Here is a 20418-nt window from a genome sequence, read left to right on the forward strand (position 1 = left end):
TACTTCTTAATCACTATATAATGTCTAATCACTAAACTTTTTACTTCCTTACTGATTTACGTAGTGTGGTTCCACTGCTATACTACTCATTAGCAGAGTTGTATAAATTAAAGCCCTTTCATTGGATTGCTTGTCAGTTGTCTTTTTGTGTTTTAATGCTGCAGGTTGTAAAGATGCTCTTGTACAAATGGCACAAAATGGTATCTACTGACCAACTGTCTTTTCTGTATGTGTCTGCTTAGGTCTGAACAGTGATGGCACTTATTTCTGTTACAAGTTTCTCAGTGGACTGTGGATTGACTGAACCATACCCATTCCCATCATGATGTATACCACCAAGGCTCCTCACTAGTAAGTCATTCTCTATTCAGTATCACTTGTGTGGTTATATATTGAGATGGTCAACACAGTATGCATTTATCTTGCAAAAAACATGTAAGACACGTGCATTGGTGTTACTCTTATGAAACGTGGCTAGACAGTCTATGTACCAACCAATTGCAAAATGAAAAAGTGCATTTAGATCCATCTATCATGTATTTTTACTTTTTGATATATATGGTATATCTAAATAGGCAGAATTCAGAAGTATAGAATTTTACCTCCTTTTTAACTGAATGAAAGTAGTCACTGGAATTTCAGTGACTTTTGGTTCTGTCATCTGATATAAATCTGGCAGTGTAAGACAGAAAAATCTTATTTAGCTTAATATTTTGAAACAGGTCAATTTTATTGCAGTTTTTCCTAACAGGGTATCTGATATACTTCCACTTACACAGGTGTCATATGGTAATTGACATGGGATATCTATGGTGTCATTGAAAGGAAATTCTACTCAATTCCCTTAATTTTAGTTCCAGCCCCAATATTTATCATCTAACTAGTCCCTTAAATCTTTAGGACCCAGTTTCTTCATCTACGAAATGAGAGGCAGACATTCTGCTTTGCCTAACTCATAAGATTGCTTTAAAGGATAAATGAGATCCTGATGTGAAATTATTAACAGTAAAACCCCATAAAAAATAGATGATATCTGTGGCTCACTAATACCACAAGTAGGAAGGTGGGGGAAAAAATCACAATTTTCTTTTAAAATTGGTTAATAGTGTCAAATATTTTATACGTTATTCACCTAAGAGATAAATGATAAGATTATACTTAAATGAATGACCCCAATTATTTTTTTTTGTATTTGAGAAAGGTATGATTAAATGAGGAGCACATGTTCCTCACATATACTTGCATACACAAATCCCCATCAACCATATAATTAGGCTTCTAGTTCTGACCTCCAGAATATTTACTCCATTAAAGTTTATTTTTAGGTGTTTTATACTTAGAGGAGACAAGATACAAGATACTTTTTTTTTTTAAACTTTACAAATTGTATTAGTTTTGCCAAATATCAAAATGAATCCGTCACAGGTATACATGTGTTCCCCATCCTGAATCCTCCTCCCTCCTCCCTCCCCATACCATCCCTCTGGGTCATCCCAGTGCAACAGCCCCAAGCATCCAGTATCGTGCATCAAACCTGGACTGGCAACTCGTTTCACTTTTTATGTGTAATTTCATTTCAGGATACCAAGAGGACAATGTAGAAATGCAGTCAGATATTACTCATTCAGTTTTAATATATTAAAATTTTTGTTTCTTGAAATATCTATAACACCTCATCTGATCATCCCCTTTAGCCAACAGAATGCAGCACTAGTCTGTTTAAAATAAAAAACGGAAAATGAAAATTTTGACAAATGTATTTAGTAATATAGAGAAAGACTTTTCCAGTAAAATTGAATGAATTATTATATAATCAGGCCAGTACAATAAAAGTGGTTTGCAAGTTCTTTTCCAGAAATTGGATATGATTACCATTGAAGAGGCAATGGTTTATTGCTGCTGCTAAGTCGCTTCAGTCGTGTCTGACTCTGTGCGACCCCATAGACGGCAGCCCACCAGGCTCCCCCGTCCCTGGGATTCTCCAGGCAAGAACACTGGAGTGGGTTGCCATTTCCTTCTCCAGTGCATGAAAGTGAAAAGTCAAAGTGAAGTCGTTCAGTCATGTCCGACTTTTAGCAACCCCATGGACTGCAGCCCACCAGGCTCCTCCGTCCATGGGATTTTCCAGGCAAGAGTACTGGAGTGGGGTGCCATTGCCTTTTATTATGCAGATAAAATTTTTACATATAAGTGAAACAAAAATCTTAATTAACAGATAACATACAGTCACTTGCTTATATTGTAGCATGGTGCTTAAGTATGGTGGGGTGAGGCAGGGCTAGAGTCAGATTGCCTGGGGTTGCAACCCAGTTTCGTCGTTTTCCAGCTCTGCAGTGTCGGACAGGTCATTTAATTGCTCTTTGCCTTAGTTTCCTCATCGTAAAATGGGTCTAATAATGAGTATTTATTTCATAGGATTGTTGTGTGAATTACATGAGTTAATTTGGTTGAGCACTTAGCAGCAGCACTGTGTGACACTTGTTAGGTAATCAGTCAGCATTAGTGATTATTATTCACTGGATAAGCATGGAATTATGGTGCTAACTATAGGTTTTGGAATCAGAAAGCCCTAGGTTCAAAACCATTTATGAATTAATGGTGAAATCTAGAGTAGTAACTGAACTATTTGAATTCTTAGTTTCTGAGAAATAAAATGAAAATAATTAAAATATACTCCATAATGCTTTTGTTAAGATGGTTTAACACAATATCTGGCACCTTTGTTGGGAATTTTGAAGGTATATTCACAGAGTACTATCTAATGCAATTGTAAAATAATGTACATCAGAGATTCTCTGTTTCTGAAAGTGTCTTGCCATATGTTATATTTAGGGGACTTTAAGAAATGTGTCCAATTACAGGATTTGTTCTGTCCAATCCAGAATTTCAAATAAGACAAACAGATAATTTAAATCAAATTACAAGTATAAGCAACAAATATGACATCCTGATTTAAAAAATGAAAATTACCCACTGCATTTGAAAATATGTGGGTTATTTTCAAATATCTTTTGATATTGATTTCTACCATAACTTCCACAGTGATGAGAGAGCAGGCTTTGTATTATTTCAATATCCTTAGACCATGAAATTTTTGCCCTTTGTTTTATATCCCTGGATAGGTTCCTTGTCTCCTGGTTTATAGACTCTGGGAACCTAAATAGAATTTATATCCTGCTGTTGTATGAAAATTGTATAAATCTTAATTATGTTGAAGTGGTTCATAGTGCTTTTCAGGTCTACTATATCCTTCTACTTTTCTGTCCATTCATTCTATTAATTTTTGAGAGCTTGATATTGAAATTCCAACTAAAAATCTTAATTTTTCTAATTAAAAATAATTGTAATATAGAGTGGGACTATACGTAGCTTTGTTCTGTATTTTCCAAGTCTTCTATAAATGTATTATCATACTTTCATAATTTAAAAAAAATTAAAGTAACAGAAATCCATTGACTGTTTTTTAGGCCTAACAGGGAATATCAGCTCCTTATTTGTTAGGCAGATTGGGCTGTTACTGCATTTAAAATGACTTTCCGGACAGAAAGGGAAGAAAGAAAGGAGATGGAAAAATAGAATATGTGTCACAAAGTGGTAGAGAAGGAGAGTTTAAACTTTCGTTTTCATAATCCTATGCTCTAAAACAGACTGCATACTTGTTCTTATTATGAAGAAATTTAAAATATTTTCTTTTAGACTTGTGTTGGACAAAATTCAGTGGTTGGAATAGGTGGCAATTTTCAAATGAGTCATGAGTTGTTTCCAAGGTGGGAAGTACTGATAAATTGGGGCCGTAATCCAGGAGTGGATTGTGGCTGGCTGCTGTGTATCACTCGGAACAGAAAGCCGAGTCTCTTTCCCTCACGTTTTAGTTATAAACCATCTGAAACAATGGCGATGTTCGCTCAGTCCATCTCTGTATCCATCCACATCAGCCTCCAGAGAGTATTTCACATGTAAATGGAACCCGACTTGTCCATAACTTGGATTATAACATTATTGAATGCTTCTGCACACACTCTCCTTTATTCTTGTTTATTTTTTCAATAACTTTAGCTTTTATCAAGTTTGCACCTGACGAGGAAAATCATGTTTGTGGAGAAAGCTTTTGAGGGTAAAGGTTTTGGAGGTAAATTCCTAGGTCGGAGCCCACAAACCATGGATGTAGGGTGAGGCTTGGCTGCTGCTTTGCTGTCCCTGCATGGGACCCTAGGTGGCCAGATGCACTGACGAATCTGGTGCTTTTCTGTCCTGCTTCTCCTGGGCTCTGCCTTATCCCATGCTTTCAGTCCTTCAGCGTGGCCACCATTCATATTTTGAACTCGCATATTAGGATTTCACATGTAACAAAATGAAAAAGCAGCATCGTGGTGTTGGAATATCAGCCGTACTGGACAGACAGATGCTCATATGTCCTTGCTTATTTTCATAATCTTTATAGATTTGTGATGTTTATATTAAACATTTTCATGAATTTAGAAGTCTCCTTCTAAAGGAGTCTGACTTAGATGTCAGTCTGGTACTTGATAAAAGGTATCTAAAAACTAGAGAGAAGTGCCAGAATTTGGAGGAGACATGGGGTATTCAGAAGGCAGGAGTACTGGAGTGGGTTGCCATTTCCCTCTCTAGAGGATCTTCCTGACCGAGGGATCAAACCCAGGTCTCCCACACTTTAGGCAGTCGCTTTACCATCTGAGCCATCAGGGAAGTCCATTCAGAACTGAAGTCTCCTCTAAACTGGAGACAGGAGATTGAAGTGTTTATCAATGGAACTTTAAGAATAGGTCTACTCAGTCAGGTCATAATCGTAAGCATAACATCATTGTGATAAGGGGAATAGTGTAAACCTCTGATTCACAGTTGTGAATGAGCAGAAGGTATTCAGGGACAAGCAGAAGAGTTGATTAAAGTTGAATAACTACTGCAGAGTAACCAGAAGTGGAATAAGATGAGTTGTGAATGCCTCAAGGAGCTTTACCTGGCCCCCTTTCATTGGTCTACTGTGATCTCCTCCACCTTTTTGCTGGCCAAGCCCAACCTAGAAGCACCCAGCCTTACCAGTGTGACACCACAAGCCTCCTCCTGTTTGTGGATACTGCCCATCAAACTCCAAGTTGTCCTTCCAAACTCATTTGACATGCTCTCCCTTCTATGAAAACTTCCTTAATCCTCCTTTTAAAATTGACTACTCTCTTTTCTTTCACCCGTGTATTATGTACACGCCTGTTTGGTAGACTACACTCACTTTTTTTCCTATTATTGGTTGACATTTCTCTCAGTCCATGCAAGCTGCTAAAACAACACCATTGACTCAGTAGCTCATATAAACAATGGAAGTTTATTCCTCACAGTTCTGGAGTCTAGAATCCAATATCTGCACTGGCAGATTTCATGTATGGTACACGCTTGTTTCCTAGAAAAAGCCATCTTTTTGCTGTGTCCTCATGTGGTGGAAGTGTCAAACCAATTTCTTTAGCTTCTTTTTTGTATCCTAAGTGTATTAATCCCATTAATGAGAGCTCCACACTCATAACCTAATAACCACCTCCCAGAGGCCCAACCTCCAAATACTCTCACACTGTGCATTAGGATTTAACATATGAATTTGGGGGACAAACGAGCATTCAATCCACAGAAGCATCCATCTTTCCTATTGCATTCTTGCCTTATTGAGGGTAGTCCTTATCTTCCTCAGTAAGATTATTATTAATTTACATGGTTAAAAATAACCAGAAAAATGAAAAGTGGCTACTTGCAATGTACCATGATGGTTCTATCGTTTGTATAAGTTACATAACTGACTCTAGTAACATCCTTAGTAGTTTATCATTAAGCATATTATTTTTAGATCAACATTTCAAAACTGATAAAAATTACTTAATCTCATCTTGACTGAGGCTAGCATGATTTCCTCCATGTAAATTAGTAAGAAAAAATAAAGTAGTTCTCAAGGCTTTATTCAGTTCAGTTCAGTCGCTCAGTCGTGTCTGACTCTTTGTGATCCCATGGACTGTAGCACACCAGGCCTCCCTGTCCAGCACCAACTCTCGAAGATTTTATTATATTAATTATATTTATAATGCATATCACATTTGTGTGTACATGTTTCATATATTCATGAAAAGTATCTACCATTAATTTCATTTGAGAAGGGAGGAATGTATCTATTAAGTGTAATGAAAGGTCCCTATAGGTTCAAACTGTTTTTAAAAAAATAGAGGGAAAAATAATCAAATCCCCAAAAGCCCTCGATGTCAATGAGCAAAAGCCTTTGTAACATGGCTAACTGAAATTTTATCTGAAATTTATTTCAGTAACTGTATATCACCCAGATAGTACTGTTTTAACAGGAAAGACTGTTAAGTCCACTAAATCCTTATGGAAACACTCGACTTTCATCTTTGTTACTTACTGTACTTCAGTCATACACACAGGAGTTGGTACAGGCTACGACTTATAAGTAGCACAGGGTATCTCAAGCTGTTCAGCTTTCACAGATGGCTATAGAGAGATAAGTGGGAAGCATTAGGCTAATAAAGACATCTTTAGGAGAGGAAAATGGGTTGACAGGGTACTCCAGGTCTCAATGTGTGAGCTATTTTAGATTGACATGCTTTAAGCAAAAAGGGATAATGTTTGAATGAATCCTATATTAAGAATATTCATCCAGTTGTGTCAGCAGAAATATAATGGAGTCATGTAGGCATTATCCCTGAACTAAAGCTTGGATACACTCAAGCAAGTAGAGTAATGCAGCAAGAACAATATATTTGAAAGGCTCAGGTTTTGTTGTTTTTTAACGTCCAAAGGTAACACTTGAGTGAATTCCAGGTTGTTTCCTGATAGCTTTGTTAGTGTCTTCAAACTGTAGCAACTTGGTGACCATTTTCTGACATTCTTTTTAGCTGAAGGACTTAGAGTTGCATGTTGAAATTTAATGATAATGCTGATAATGGCTCCCATCTACTAAAGTAGTAACTGTGCAGTGGGGTTTCACTGTACAACATCCTTTAATATTCACAATATCTCTGCAAGCATGGCTCTGTCTTCTTTTTACAAAGGAGGAAATGCATAAGGAGCAGGGTACACTACCAATTTATATGCGTATTTATGTAACCTAAATTTGTGACAGCCTCACCACTGTAGAATGGCATGTAAATATGGAGGCACATGATATTTTGTATGTGGAGTTAGAAAACTAATTTTGCTTTCAAAAAGTAAATTATATATTAATTATATATTCAAAATATGCTTCAGATTTTAAACCATGCCTTTTTTAATATCCTGAAAAGTAATTATAACATAATTAAAGATTTCCCCTTCTATCCTTCTCCAGCAATTGATATGGATAAAAATGAGAATCTGGATCTAATAGAGACATGACCTCAAGCACATACAGGAAGGTGTCTTTCAGGAGAATGCATTAACCATTTTTAAGATTGAATGGTTTACCATTAAAGTCAGATATCTTTAACATGTTTTATTACATCTTATTTTTTTCACATTAATGTGAGTGTGTGTGGTAGCATAATTAATTGATTCCACAAGGTAAAAACTAACATTCTTGGCCTTAGTAAGTATATTATATCCACTGGCGTGTGTGCTCAATCATGTCCGACTCTGCAAACCTTTGGACTGTAGCCAACCAGGCCCCTCTGTCCACAGGATTTTTCAGGCAAGAATACTGAAGTGGGTTGCCATTTCCTTCTCCAGGGGATCTTCCTGACCCAGGGATTGAACCCATGTATCTTGTGTCTCCTGTATTACAGGTGGATTCTTTACCACTGAGCCATCAGGGAAGCCGTATGTCCACCAGGCATCCCATCAAATTCTTTCACATGAACACTCTCTTTTTAGCTCACTTATCTGCAAAGAATTGTTCTGATTTGTCTTACATTTGGCTTATCTATATGGTGGACTGGAGAAGGCAATGGCACCCCACTCTAGTACTCTTGCCTGGAAAGTCCCATGGGCAGTAGAGCCTGGAAGGCTGCAGTCCATGGAGTTGCTGAGGGTCAGACACGACTGAGCGACTTCACTTTCACTTTTCACTTCCATGCATTGGAGAAGGAAATGGCAACCCACTCCAGTGTTCTTGCCTGGAGAATCCCAGGGACGGCGGAGCCTGGTGGGCTACCGTCTATGGGGTCGCACAGAGTCGGACACGACTGAAGTGACTTAGCATATAGCATAGCATATGGTGGACAGAGATCACCAGTGTTTTACTGTCTCTTATATGTGCCACTCAACTGATCTGAAGGAAAAAAAAGTCTGAAAACAAATAAGCCTAGGAAGCAGAGATAGTTTTGAAGAAGCCGTGTTTTTTATACCTGTTGTTTAATAAAGAAGATAATTACAATATTTTGAAGTCATTTGAAATTTAAGGGGATTAAATTACCTGGAAAGAAAATCATGTTTTAAATTATGTTAGTTCAATACTTGAAATTGAAGAACTCAGGTGTCTCATGTACTCATGCTATAAATATTAATGGGCCTCTTTCAGTACAGTAGGCCCTGAGTTATGTACAGTAAACAAGTTCCTGTATTCGTGGAGTTTATATTTCTAGGTTGCAATTGGGGAGTGAGGGGCAGGAGTTGTGGAAAGAAAGGAAGTAGAATATGTGTGTATTTATGCATATGTGTGTGTGTGTGTGTGTGTACATATAAATGTATGGTGATATGTATCATTAAATACATATATATATACACAAATAGTAATAAATTTGATTTTAAATGAATGACCTTTTTATAGCAAAAAGAATTCTTGCTTTAAAGTTTTTCTAAAGCATAGTTTTAGATTAGAGTTTGAAATTCTTACTCACCAAAAGTTTGTATTTTAATCTTTTCCGGAATGGGAAATTTTTATAAACTATATTAGTCATTGTTTTAAAATGGTTTATGTGTTTGCTATCTTATTTTCTTTATTCATTAAGAATATTTGTAGATGTGTCAGAATCTGAAGGAGAACCTCCCTAGAGTATTTTGTACACCATCAGATTGCACTGAGACTGCAATCGGCTGATGAGGGACAGAAAACTTGAACCCTGTGAGACCTAACGTGGGGCGGGGATGGGGGGAGAAGATTAAATTGAAGGAATAGGAGCAATTTCTAAAATCCAAGTTAAAGTTCTCTCTGTGTTGAACTGTGAAATAGCATGGGCATGTTACCTAATCACGTGAAAATTGGTTATGGAACCAGTTATTGATTCAAATGCTTTACTTAATAAGAAGTATAATTTAATATCAGATGTGTACTTAGAGCTTGTGACAAAAGGAACAGTTCAAAACCTGGAAAAACAAAGTGTCAGTCTTGCATGCACTGTGATAAGCCGGTTTTCCAACTCGACAGTGAGCCAATCGTTTTTAGTGATTTTTGGATATAATATAATGACTTCTTTATTAAGCTCAGTGAGTAAGTGGATGTTAAACTCTGTTTACTTTGACTGCCATGATAGATAAAGTAGGCTATTCTTCTGGGATAAGATAAAAACATTATAACAAAGCAATCATTTAAAAAATACTTCTTTCTTCCCATGAAGCACAGGTTCATGTTTGAAAACTTACCTACTGTTTAACTCTGAATACATGGTTTTCATGATTTTTTCCCAAATGATGTAAAAATCAGTACTTGACACACAAATATGCCACAGGAGATTTTGCAATTGTTCTTAATTCATTTTTGAATTTAGCTTTTATGAAAAAATATAGTTAAAAATAATATAGTCAAATGATAATATCTAACACCTTTTTTTTGTTTTTGTTTTTTTTTAATTTATTTGGCTGTATGGGGTCTTAGTTGCAGCACGAGGTATCTTTAATCTTTGTTGCAGCATGCGGGATCTTTTAGCTGCAGTGTGTGGGATGTGAACTCTTAATTCTGACATGTGACATCTGGTTTCCTGATCAGGGATCAAACCCTGGCCTCCTGCATTGAGAGCATGGAGTCTTAGCTTCTGGACCACCAGAGAAGTCCCTCTAATAATTTTTGACAGTGAGTTGAGTGTTGAGGTGGAGCAAAACTGGTAATGCCTCAGTGCTAATTTTGCCTTTTTCCATTGCTCACTGTTGGGAGCAAAAATAAATCTGCTAAAGTAAAAATTGTTGACAAAGTAATTATCATTGGGTCCCAGCCCTAGGTACTAACTACCTGAAAAATGTAACATTTGAATAATACAGTAATTAAAATGTCAAAACTGTATAATCATACCAAATAATGCAGAAAAATAAATCAACTGAAATGCCCTGAATATTAAACCCATTAAAAATACATTAAACAGATTATGGTAATGTTTTAGGCTTCCTTACTAAGCTGGATATATCTACACCTTCCTCAAGGAAGAGGGACATAAATTGCAAGGTAGAGGTGGTAAGTTTAAGGCAAAGAAAAACCATTCTATATAAAGAGTAGTAGGTTGTTTGCTTATTTCAGTTTTGTTACAGTTCTTCCTACAAAATTAGCACAAAGCAGGGCACATAGAAGTAAATAAATGTTAGTGGAATTTAATGATGCTTCTGCTTATTAATTTGTAAATGTAGCAATTTGTCTTCATTATTGTCTGTAGAAAGTCATTGATAACCAGTTATTGCTCTGAACTTGGATTACAGTCTTTTTACATGGATTCACCAGTTCATTGGGCTGAAAAGAGTATCCTTGCAGTATATCTCCTAAAGGAATGTTCTATTATGAACTTGAATACTTATTTAAACACATATTTAAAATAAAATCTTGGGTTTTAGCTTAGCTTTGGCCTTAATCTTGACCTTGAATACCATTATATAATATATTTCCCTAATTTCTTTGTTGCAGGCAAACATTTTTAATTAAATGCAAGTCGCTGACATATTAGCTATTGCATCAAATTTTAACACCAAATTCTGAGGGGTTGACTTTTACACATATTAGATTTCCTTCATAAGGTTTCAGGGAAAATTAAGGAGAATTTCAAGGCACAGCACAGTGATTGATTATTTGATAAATAAGATGTTACTGTTTAGTACAGAAAGATAATATTTATTATACCTGAGTTAATTACATTGTTGCATCTCAGTAGACGATCATGGGGATGTATATTTGATAAAGGAAGATGTTGCATTAAACCCTCAATTGCAGATCTATATAATAATACCCAACGTCTATGGTATACCCTATCCATCCTTTCCCCCTTTTGTCCTTGTGCAACCCAGTTCACACACAATTGATCATTCCCAGGGTGGCATCCACATCAACCATTAAGGGAAAACAAAGCATTTCTTGGACCTAGTCTATCTGTTTTGGAATTAGTAGGAGTGGTTATCTCATTGCATTTTTCTAAATAAATTTAAGAGTGATGGATGGACTAACCACGTGCCACTTATTCACAGTAGAAGTTAAAAATGGTTAAGTATGACACATGGTATGCAAAGTTCTCTGGAACCAAAAATGTATCTATGCAAAGAACAAGAAGAAATACTGAGACGATTTTTGCTCTGTAAAAATTATGAAGTAATATTTTTATAAGCAAATAGAATATATCAATATTTCTTAGCTAATGAATTTACTGTAATGTTACAGAATGAACTGTTGCTAAAACTGTTTTTGCTAAATCTTTCTTAGTGCATTTAATGGTTTTGTTATAACTGATCAGTGCAAAGAAATAGAGGAAAACAATAGAATAGGAAAGATTAGAGATTTCTTTAAGAAAATTAGAGATAGCAAGGGAACATTTCATGCAAAGATGATGAGCTCAATAAAGGACAGAAATGGTATGGACCTAACAGAAGCAGAAGATATTATGAAGAGGTGGCAAGAATACACAGAAGAACTGTACAAAAAAGATCTTCATGACCCAGATAATCAAGATGGTGTGATCACTCACCCAGAGCCAGACATCCTGGAATGAGAAGTCAAGTGGGCCTTAGGAAGCATCACTGTGAACAAAGCTAGTGGAGGTGATGGAATTCCAGTTGAGCTATTTCAAATCCTAAAAGATGATACTGTGAAAGTTCTGCACTCACTATGCCAGCAAATCTGGAAAACTCAGCAGTGGCCAACAGGACTGGAAAAGGTCAGTTTTCATTCCAATCCCAAGGAAAGGGAATGCCAAAGAATGTTCAAACTACCTCACACTTGAACTCATCTCACACACTAGCAAAGTAATGCTCGAAATTCTCCAAGCCAGGCTTCAATAGTACATGAACCAAGAACTTCCAGATGTTCAAGCTGGACTTAGAAAAGGCAGAGGAACCATGATCAAATTGCCAACATCCACTGGATCATTGAAAAAGCAAGAGAGTTCCAGAAAGACTTCTACTTTTCCTTTATTGACTATGCCAAAGCCTTTGACTGTGTGGATCACAATAAACTGTGGAAAGTTCTTTAAGAGTTGGGAATACCAGACCACCTCTCATGCCTCCTGAGAAATCTGTATGCAGGTCAAGAAGCAACAGTTAGAACTGGACATGGAACAACAGACTGGTTCCAAAGCAGGAAAGGAGTACATCAAGGCTGTATATTATCACCCTGTTTATTTAACTTATATGCAGAGTACGTCATGTGAAATGCTGGGCTGGATGAAGCACAAGCTAGAATCCAGATTGCCGGGAGAAATATCAATAACCTCAGATATGCAGATTACACTGCCGTTATGGCAGAAAGTAAAGAAGAACTAAAGAATCTCTTGATGAACGTGAAAGAGGAGAGTGAAAAGTTGGCTTAAAGCTCAACATTCAGAAAACTAAGACCGTGGCATCCTGTCCCATCTACTTCAAAGCAAATAAATGGGGAAACAATGGAAACAGTGAGAGACTTTTATTTTCTTGGGCTCCAAATCACTGCAGATGGTGACTGCAGCAGCAATGAAATTAAAAGATACTCACTCCTTGGAAGAAAAGCTGTGACCAACCTAGACAGCATATTAAAAAGCAGAGACATTACTTTGCCAACAAAGTTCCATCCAGTCAGAGTTATGGTTTTTCCAGTAGTCATGTATGGATGTTAGAGTTGTGCTATAAAGAAAGCTGAGTGCCGAAGAATTGATGCTTTTGAACTGTGCTGCTGGAGAAGACTCTTGAGAGTCCCTTGGACTGCAAGGAGATCCAACCAGTCCATCCTAAAGGAGATCAGTCCTGATTCCTCATTGGAAGGACTGATGATGAAGCTGAAACTCCAATACTTTGTCCACCAGATGCAAAGAACTAACTCATTGGAAAAGACCCTGATGCTGGGAAAGACTGAAGGCAGGAGGAGAAGGGGACGACAGAGGATGAAATGGTTGGATGGCATCACCGACGTGATGCGCATGAGTTTCAGTAAACTCTGGGATTTGGTGATGGTCAGGGAAGTTAATGTGTTGCAGTCCAAGGGGTCACAAAGAGTCGGACATGACTGAGTGACTGAACTGACTGATATTTTTAAGTAATTTGTGTTTATTACCATTAATTTTCCATTTTTTATAAACTTGAAAATACAAAACCAAAGATACAGAAAGTAATATAAACACTTCTAATCTTAACACTGTAAAACTTCAAAGTAACTCTTCAAATAGTTTTATATTCTTGTCTTCTAAAATTTATATATATTTATACAAATATAGAATCATCTTATTCATACCTTTTTCCTCTCAAAGTATAGTAATGCATTCCCATTTTCCATGTCTTAAAGTATTTCTCTAAAAGAAACTTACAGGAAACATAACATTTTATTGTAATTTATGGGATATTATGGTGATCATTCTGTATTATAACTTTCTTTAACATCCTTCCAAACAAATCTTTGACTATATGTTCATGCTGAGGCAGTCTGAGTGTGGACTGGAAAAGAATTTCCAGACATAGCATTTTGGAAGGAAGTGAGCTTTTTAAGAACAAAGAGCAGAAGTAATGACAGTGCTGTGAGCACAGTGGGCTGAGCTCCTGACAGGCCAGGTAAAGTTGACAATATTCATGGGTTAAGAGCCAATTTTTATGGCCTCAAGACAAAGAAAATTCCTGCTGGAAGGTTGACATTAGGTGGTTGGTAAGGCAATGGCACCCTACTCCAGTCCTCTTGCCTGGAAAATCCCATGGACAGAGGAGCCTGGAAGGCTGCAGTCCATGGGGTCGCTGAGGGTCGGACACGACTGAGCGACTTCACTTTCACTTTTCACTTTCATGCATTGGAAAAGGAAATGGCAACCCATTCCAGTGTTCTTGCCTAGAGAATCCCAGGGACAGGGAAGCCTGGTGGGCTGCCGTCTATGGGGTCGCACAGAGTTGGACACAACTGAAGTGACTTAGCAATAGCAATAGCAATAGGACGCTATAGAGTGACTACCAGGATGCACATTTTTGCCTGATTTGGGATCAGGAAGCCTGCTGGTGATGGTCAAGGGGGCTTTTGGCAATAGTTATGAAAGGGCTTAGTCAGCTTAGGAGGTGACCTTGGTTCTGGGCTCCTCATGTATGGCCTTGGTACAAGGCCTTGCACCTGTGGCCTTGGGGCAGGACTCAACAGTTCACGTAACAATTCCAGCTCTGATCCCTTCTTTGACAATCAGACTACATGCAACTAAGATGGTATGCTTTACTTGAAAGCCTAATAGTAGATCTAAATTAACTTGTCCAAAACAAGCTTGGAAAAAACATTCCCTTTTACTAAAGGAAAAATGTGAAGGGAGGGATACATTAGGAGGCTGGGATTAACATATACATGCTCAGTTCAGTTCAGTTCAGTCTCTCAGTCGTGTCTGACTCTTTGTAACCCCATGAATCACAGCATGCCAGGCCTCCCTGTCCATCACCAACTCCCGGAGTTCACCCAAACTCATGTCCATTGAGTCAGTGATGCCATCTAGCCATTTCATCCTCTGTCGTCCCCTTCTCCTCCTGCCCTCAATCCCTCCCAGCATCAGAGTCTTTTCCAATGAGTCAACTCTTCATATCAGGTGGCCAAAGTATTGGAGTTTCAGCTTTAGCATCATTCCTTCTAAAGAACACCCAGGACCGATCTCCTTTAGAATGGACTGGTTGGATCTCCTTGCATTCCAAGAGACTCTCAAGAGTCTTCTCCAACCCCACAGTTCAAAAGCATCAATTCTTCAGTGCTCAACTTTCTTCACAGTCCAACTCTCACATCCATACATGACCACAGGAAAAACCATAGCCTTGACTAGATGGACCTTTGTTGGCAAAGTAATGTCTCTGCTTTTGAATATGCTCTCTAGGATGGTCATAACTTTCCTTCCAAGGAGTAAGCGTCTTTTAATATCGTTGCTGCAGTCATTATCTGCAGTGATTTTGGAGCCCCCAAAAATAAAGTCTGACACTGTTTTTCACTGTTTCCCCATCTATTTCCCATGAAGTGATGGGACCAGATGCCATGATCTTAATTTTCTGAATGTTGAGCTTTAAGCCAACTTTTTCACTCTCCTCTTTCACTTTCATTAAGAGGCTTTTTAGTTCCTCTTCACTTTCTGCCATAAGGATAGTGTCTTCTGCATATCTGAGGTCATTGATATTTCTCCCGGCAGTCTTGATTCCAGCTTGTGCTTCTTCCAGCCCAGCATTTCTCATGATGTACTCTGCATAGAAGTTAAATAAGCAGGGTGACAATGTACAGCCTTGACGTACTCCTTTTCCTATTTGCAACCAGTCTGTTGTTCCATGTCCAATTCTAACTATTGCTTCCTGACCTGCATACAGGTTTCTCAAGAGGCAGGTGAGGTGGTCTGGTATTCCCATCTCTTTCAGAATTTTCCACAGTTTATTGTGATCCACACAGTCAAAGGCTTTGGCATAGTCAACAAAGCAGAAATAGATGTTTTTCTGGAACTCTCTTGCTTTTTCCATGATACATGCTACTAGACACATAATAGATAATCGACAAGGACCTACTGTGTAGCACAGGGAAGTTTGCTCAATACTTTATAATCACCTATATGGGAAAAGAATCTGAACAACGGTGTATATATACATATACCCGGGGCTTCCCTGTTGGCTCAGACAATAAAGTATCTGCCTGCAGTGTGGAAGACCCTGGTTTGATACCTCGGTTGGGAAGATCCCCTGGAAAAGGGAATAGCTACCCACTCCAGTATTCTTGCCTGGAGAATTCCATGGATAGAGGAGCCTGGCAGGCTACAGTCCATGGGGTCACAAAGAGTCAGGCAAGACTGAGTGACTTTCCTTTCCTTTCCTTATACGTCTACCTATGCGTGCATACATGCTCAGTTGCCTCAATCATATCTGACATTTTGCGACCTTATGGACTGTAGCCCGCCAGGCTCCTCTATCCATAGAATTCTCCAGGCAAGAATACTGAAGTGGGTTGCCTTGCCCTCCTCCAGGGGATCTTCCTGACTCAGTGATCAAACCCAGGTTTCCTGTGTCTCCTGCATTGCAAGCAGATTTTTTACCAGTGAGTCACTAGGGAAGCCCACATATGTGTATGTATGTGCATATATCTATCTATCAGTTCAGTTCAGTTGCTCAATCATGTCTGACTCTTTGCAACTCCATGGACTGCAGCACTCCAGGCTTCCCTGTCCATCACCAACTCCCAGAGCCTACTCAAACTCACATCCATCACATCAGTGATGCCATCCAACCATTTCATCCTCTGTTGTCCCCTTCTCCTTCTGCCCTCAATCTTTCCCAGCATCAGGGTCTTTTCCAGTGAGTCAGTTCTTCATATCAGGTGGCCAAAGTATTGGAGTTTCAGCTTTAAGATCAGTCCTTCCAATGAATATTCAGGACTTATTTCCTTTAGGATGGACTGATTGGATCTCCTTGCAGTCCAAGGGACTCTCAAGAGTCTTCTCCAACACCACAGTTCAAAAGCATCAATTCTTCAGCACTCAGCTTTCCTTATAGTCCAGCTCTTCCATCCATGCTGTACACCTGAAAATAGCACAACATTGTTAGTCAATTATTGTTTAGTTGCTAAGTCATGTCCAGCTCTTTTGTGACTCCATGGACTGTAGCCCACCAGGCTCTTGTGTCCATGGGATTTCCCAGGCAAGAGTACTGAGTGGGTTGCCATTTTCTTCTCCAGGGGACCTTCCCAATCCAGGGATGGAACCCATGTCTCCTGCATTGGTAGGTCAATTCCTTACCACTAAGCCACCAGAGAAGCCTGGTAATCAATTATACTCCAATATAAAATTAAAAATTATAAGTGTCTTCTTTGATTTCTTTCACCAGTGTTTTATAGTTTTCTATATATAGGTCTTTAGGTAAAGAGACACTGATGTATAGAACAGTCTTATGGACTCTGTGGGAGAGGGAGAGGGTGGGAAGATTTGGGAGAGTGGCATTGAAACATGTATAATATCATGTATGAAACGAGTTGCCAGTCCAGCTTCGATGCACGATACTGGATGCTTGGGGCTGGTGCACTGGGACGACCCAGAGGGATGGTGTGGGGAGGGAGGAGGGAGGAGGGTTCAGGATGGGGAACACATGTATGCCTGTGGCAGATTCATTTTGATATTTGGCAAAACTAATACAATTAAGTAAAGTTTAAAAATAAAATAAAATTTAAAAAAAATTAAGTTAAATTAAATTAAAAAATAAATAAAAACCTGTAAAAAATAAAAAAAAAGAAAAAGAAAAAAGATTAAAGATATATAAGCCTGCATTTCTGCTAATAAAGCACCTTTGCTAAAAAAAAAAAAAAATTAAAAAACTTGTCCAAAATAAAACTGGAGATTTTTTGTGTCCCACCACAAACTTTCTTCTCCCTCATCTGTCTCATCTCTGTTTTCCAGACTGTTTCCAGGAGATCCAAACCAAAGGCTAGGTGTTATTTATTTTTTCTTTTCTCAATTCCCACATTCAGTTCATCTATAAGTTTTATTGACTCAGTCTTCAAAACACATTGTAATTCTGTCCTCTTTCTTCCAACTTTTCCAGTACCGATCTAGTCAGCAGTCTTACGCAGGGTGCTCTAAGTGGCCCCTTCTCTCCTGCTTTTCCCTGACCACTCTTGTGTCAGTCTTGTCAGTCACTTGCTCACAATCCTGCAGGGGCTTTCCAGAATACCTGAATAAAATCTAAATATTGTTATGGCTCTCAGGGTTCCCTATGACCATGACCTACCCCTGTTTTTCACCTCATCCCACTATCCTTCTCTGCCAAGAGGAGGATATGCTGCCTTATCTGCTAAGCTTGCATCTATTCTGCTGCTGTGGGTTGAAACTCTCTCCCCTCACACTCCAGACGCCTCTTCCCTTTTGTTTAGGTTTCACTGCAAATGTCACCTCTCCTAGTGGCTTCCTGCCTATCAGAGTGCAAAAGGAGCACTCCAGCTACTCTAAAACACACCTCTACGTTGTGTTTCTGTCATATGTGTATCATTTCTTAAACACTCATGGCTTTTCTTGTTATCCATCTATTCATCAGAATGTAAGCTCCATGTAAGCAGAGAAAAAACCTGGTATTGGTCACACACAACTCTAGCCCTGGAACCAAGAACAGAACTTACTGTGTGGTAGACACTAAATACTAAATGAATGAAACAATTGATGAAGACTTAACTACTACTACAAATTGTGTAAATAGAATTTCTCAGTCAAAAAATTTGAAGTATACTTGATTAACAGTTTTGTGTTATTTTCTGGTATAGAGCAAAATATTTAAGTGATTCATATATATATTCCTCTTCAGATTCTTTTCCATTATAGCTAATTACAGGATGTTGAATATAGTTCCCTATGTTATACAGTGGAAATTTGTTTATCTATTTTACATATAGTAGTTTTTATCTGCTAATCCCAAACTCTCGATTTATCCTCCCCCTGTATGTATCTTTTGGTATCCATAAATTTATTTTGTCTGTCTGTTTCTATTTCATAAATAAGTTCATTTGTGTCAATTTTTAGATTCCACATAGAATTTATAGCATATGGTGTTTATCTTTCTCTTTCTGACCTACTTCACTTAGTAGGATAATCTCTCGGTCCATCATGTTGCTACGAATTACATTACTCCATTCTTCTTTTGGGCTGAGTAGTATTGCATGCTATATATGTACCACATCTTTACATATTCATTTGTTTATATACATTTAGGTTGTTTCCAAGTCTTGGCTATTGTGAAGAGTGCTGCTATGAACGTTGAGGTCCATGTATTTTTTTGAATTGTAGTTTTCATCATTTCAGGATATGTGCCCAGGAGTTTTTCATTTATATATTTACATTTTAGTCATTTGATCTTCATAACAGCTCTATAGAATAGATATTATTCCCTTCTGTCAGATGAAGAGACAGCCTCTGAGTTTATAGTGTGTGAAGTTGGTAAGTTATAGAACTGATGTCTATACCCAAGACTGGCTGATGCCCAAACCCAAAAACTGTTAGTACAGCATCATCAAAAGAAAAGGTTTGTGTCTGTCATTCAAACTTCCTGAGACTTAATGATTAAATTTAGTGTAGATGCTGGATATTAGTGTTCTGTTCAGAGCATTTTAAAAAGGAACAAGAATCATTCCTTTAGAAGATTTCCACAGACAAATAAATAATTAGGTAAAGGGAATTTTAACAGGTAGTGAAATGGAAGAGACTGGAACTCATTATTTATATAGACAAAGAAACAATAAACTGCTCAATGGACCTTTTATTTGTGGCATTAACATAATCACACCATTGTAATTTGCACTGGTTGAATTTATATTATTTTCTAAAAATTCTTACAACCTCAGAGACTTACCTGTCTTCTCAAGAAGGGTGTTTTGTTTTTTTTTTTCCATTTGTTTGTTTGTTTTATTCCAAGTTGGATGTGGAGCAGTAAGACAAGAGACCCTGAAAAGATCTATCCAGATGCACATTATTTCTCTCAGTTTATATAATCAAAATTATGAATATTTATTTGTTTCTAAAAATAAGTTGATCATCACAAACATGGCTTAGCTAAGGAAGATGAGCATGCATCAAATTGTTAGAGTCTCAGATAGCTGACTTAACAAAGAATCATCTGGATGTCATTAAAATAACTGTAGCACAGGGAACTTAGCTTGGTGTTGTGTGATGATCTCAGTGGGAGGGATGGAGCGTGGAATGAGAGGGAGATTCTAGACACAACATTGTAAAGTAATTATACTCCAATAAAAAGTAGGAGATAGGTACCTGAAAAATAAAACAACATATATTTTTCCAGTAAAAAAATAATAAAATAACCAATATTGGAGAAAATAAGTAAAGTAGAAGAGCTAAGAAATTAGAAATAAATTTGAATGTCTTTTATGCTAGTTCCTCAGATATTTGAATGACTTTTCATTGTTGCCATTATTTAATCCAAAACAATTAACCATGTAGTACCTCAATAATCATGAAGAATTCCAAATGAGTTCATAGAAGTTTTATATTGACTATAGCAATGACTTGTTTTAAGGCAGGGAGTCAAAATGTCAGTGAAAAAGTTGTGTTTTGTGATTTTTTAATTAAAGGGAGATGGTTGTAGTGAATT

General features: G+C 37.6%; 1 protein-coding gene across 7 annotated transcripts in view; it reads left to right on the forward strand.

The window, feature by feature from the left end:
- The window catches only part of CHRM3 (cholinergic receptor muscarinic 3), a 567870-nt gene that overhangs the window by 162620 nt on the left and 384832 nt on the right, over positions 1-20418 (forward strand). For all 7 annotated transcript variants that reach the window (XM_070781879.1, XM_070781883.1, XM_070781884.1 and 4 more), the window contains one exon: positions 243-351. The gene's annotated coding sequence lies outside the window, so the exon portion shown is untranslated. The remainder of the gene's footprint in view (positions 1-242; positions 352-20418) is intronic.

The sequence above is a fragment of the Bos indicus genome, chromosome 28 (genome assembly GCF_029378745.1).
Source record: "Bos indicus isolate NIAB-ARS_2022 breed Sahiwal x Tharparkar chromosome 28, NIAB-ARS_B.indTharparkar_mat_pri_1.0, whole genome shotgun sequence".
NCBI classification, from domain to species: domain Eukaryota; kingdom Metazoa; phylum Chordata; class Mammalia; order Artiodactyla; family Bovidae; genus Bos; species Bos indicus.